This window comes from Mastomys coucha, unplaced genomic scaffold (genome assembly GCF_008632895.1).
Source record: "Mastomys coucha isolate ucsf_1 unplaced genomic scaffold, UCSF_Mcou_1 pScaffold20, whole genome shotgun sequence".
Lineage (NCBI taxonomy): Eukaryota > Metazoa > Chordata > Mammalia > Rodentia > Muridae > Mastomys > Mastomys coucha.
The window spans coordinates 143,027,182-143,030,275 of record NW_022196903.1 but is presented as its reverse complement, the minus strand read 5'-3'; positions in this window follow the sequence as shown (position 1 = coordinate 143,030,275).

Sequence of the window (3,094 nt, the reverse complement as noted above, 5' to 3'; positions counted from 1 at the left end):
AAAAAAAAAAAAAAAAAAAAAAAGACCTTAAAAACAACTTTATAAAGATGATAGAGGTCCTTAAAGTCAAAACAAGTAAGCACCTTAAAGAAATAGAGAGGAAAAATTAGAGGAAATGAATATATCAATTAAAGAAAGCCATGGAAAAAAACAAACAATTGAAGGAAATGATAAAACCTTTCAAGACCTAAAAATGGAAAAAGAGTCAATAAAGAAAATACAGACTGAGGAAATTCTGGAAATGAAAAAAATCTAGGTAAATGAACAGAAACTACAGAGGCAAGCTTCCCCAACAGAATATAAGAGATGGAAGAAGTCTCAGGCATTGAAGACATGCTAAACAAAATAGATATACCAGCCCCCCAAAAAATGTTAAGATCTAAAAAATTCCTGACATAAAACATTCAGGAAATCTGGGATGCAATGAAAAGAACAAACCTAAGAATAATAGGAATAGAAGGACAAGAATCATAGCCCAAGAGCCCAGAAAATATATACCAAAGGACTTTCCATCCTACCACAAAGACACTTGCTCAGCTGAGTTCACAGAGGCCTTATTCATAACAGCCAGAAACTGGAAACAACCTAGAAGTCCCTCTCAATAGAAAAATGGATAGAGAAAATGTGATACATTTACACAATGGAATATTATTCAGCTGTTTTTTTAAAAATGGTATTGTTGGGACCCTTGCCGGAAGAAAGACACTCAGGTGCCTGCCCCAGCCATTTGGAGAGATATGGTAACCTGGTACAGTAGAAACTCTCAGGATTCTATGAGGGTTACCCTAGTAAGGACTCCTAGTAATGGCGGATACAAAGCCTGAATTAGCCAGCTTTTGTAGCCATGCAAGGTTTCCAGGTGGGACTGGGACACCAACCCTGCCATAAAAGCTCAGACCCATAATCCCTTGCCTGCAAAATGTGCTGGGGCAATGAAAGCTCAGAGCTCATAGAAGTGGTCAACTAATGAATGGTCTAATTTGAGGCCCATGCCACGGAGGGAGCCCATGCTTTACACTACCTGGATGACCAGGAACTGGAGGCTGGATAGCCCAGAGACCTAGGGATAGGGAAAAAAATCTGCTTTACTCACAGATATTGCCCAATCGTTACCCAAGGCTTCCTCCAACAGCTGATAGAGTCCATAGCCAAACAGGCGGAAAGAGGCCAAATTAGAGATCACCATTGGGTTCCTTGGGGAGTTTGGGGAACCCTGTGGAAGAGGGAGAAGAATTATAGGAGCCAGAGGAGTCAAGGAAACCATGAGAAGATGGCCCACAGAATCAAGTAAGCAAGGTTCACAGATGCTCACAGAGACTGAAAGGACAAACATGGATCCTGTATGAGTGTGAGCTAGATCCTCTGCATATGTTATGGTTGTTAGTTTGGTGTTTTTTGTGGGACTCCTAAAAGTGGAAGAGAGGTGTCTGACTATTTTGCCTGCTCTTGGGACCCTTTTCCCCCTACTGGGTTGCCTTGCCCAGCCTTGATTTGAGAGTTTGTGCCTAGTCTTATTGTAACTTGTTATGCCTTCTTTGATTGATAGCCCTAGGAGGCCTGCTCCTTTTAAAAGGGAAATGAAGGATCAGTGGATCTGGGAAAGAGGAGAAGGACTGGGAGGAGTGAAGATAATAATAAGAAGAAGAAAAAAATGTAAATCAAAACAAAATAAGTCGGGCAGTGGTAGTGCATGCACTACCAGCACTTGGGAGGCAGAGGCAGGCGGATTTCTGAGTTCGAGGCCAGCCTGGTCTACAGAGTGAGTTCCAGGGCAGCCAGGGCTATACAGAGAAACCCTGTCTCGAAAAAACAAACAAACAAAAAAACCCAAAAAACAAACAAAAAACAACAACAACAACCACCACAAAAAATAAAATAAGAGAGCTGTCTTGATGGATACAGTGAGGGAGATAGCCATGATTAGATCTAATCCTCAGTGAGAATACCTGACCAGAATCGTCTTGTCATGAGGGTAGTTGGGTAGTAACTTCTGCCTCACTATGTAGTCCTGGCTGACCAGGAACTCACTGTGTAGACCTAGCTGGCCCTGATCTCAGAGATAGGCTCATCTCTGCCTTTGTCCACCTCCCTCCGAAACACTGGGGTTAAAGGCCTTGCCAGAAATTTTGATCTTAAAGCTCAGCTTGCCTCAGTCATGTACATCTGGACCTGCATTTGACTAGGAATGAGAAGGCAAACTTGCAAAGGGCCATCAGAAGACTGGTGAGCTTGCAGAACAGTGTGGTTGAGATGTCTGCTGGTGTCCAACTGTGGTATCAATTTCCACAGAAGATGCCTACCAGAAGGACATGGATTTCTTCTTCCCAGTGCTAGAGATTGAATCTGGAACCTCTAAAAGTACTCTAATGTGTACTATACCGCCATTCCAAGAGGACATGGACTTATTCATCATTCAACCACCATAAGTGCTTCGTATATCCCAGCTACCTTAGAAAGGATGGTATAAAGTGATATCAAGGATATGCGATTTCTAGTCACTCAATGTTTAGTTTATGGGGAAAATATATTAAGTAAAAGCTCAAGCAAAATAAATAGTATTATGTATTTAATTGTGTATTATGAATTAATACATAATCAAAATATGCAGAAAATATTCTGAAGGAAAGTGGTGAGAAAACATAGGAGAGCCCTACTTTCTTTATTTTTGTTTTTGAGTTAGGGTCTTTAGTATCCCAGGCTAACCTTAAACTCCCTGTGTAGTTGACTATGACCTTGAAGTTCTGATCCTCCTGCTTCTTCTACCTCCCTAGTGCTACCAAACCCAGTTTATGTGATGGTGGGTACGAAACCCAGGGCTTTATGCATGCTAACTAAGCACTCTTCTAACTGAGCTGCTACATTCCCTGCCTTATTTGTCTTTTGAGATAGTCTTGCTCTGGAGCCCAGGGTGACCTCAGACATATAGCAATGCTGCTGCCTTAGTCTCCTGTATACTAAGACTATAGGAAACTACTACATAACTGCTATCGTTTAATTCTTTTTTTTTCTTTTTTTAGTTTTTCAAGACAAGGTTTCTCTATGTAGCCCTGGCTATCCTGGAACTCACTCTGTAGACCAGGCTGGCTCCGAACTC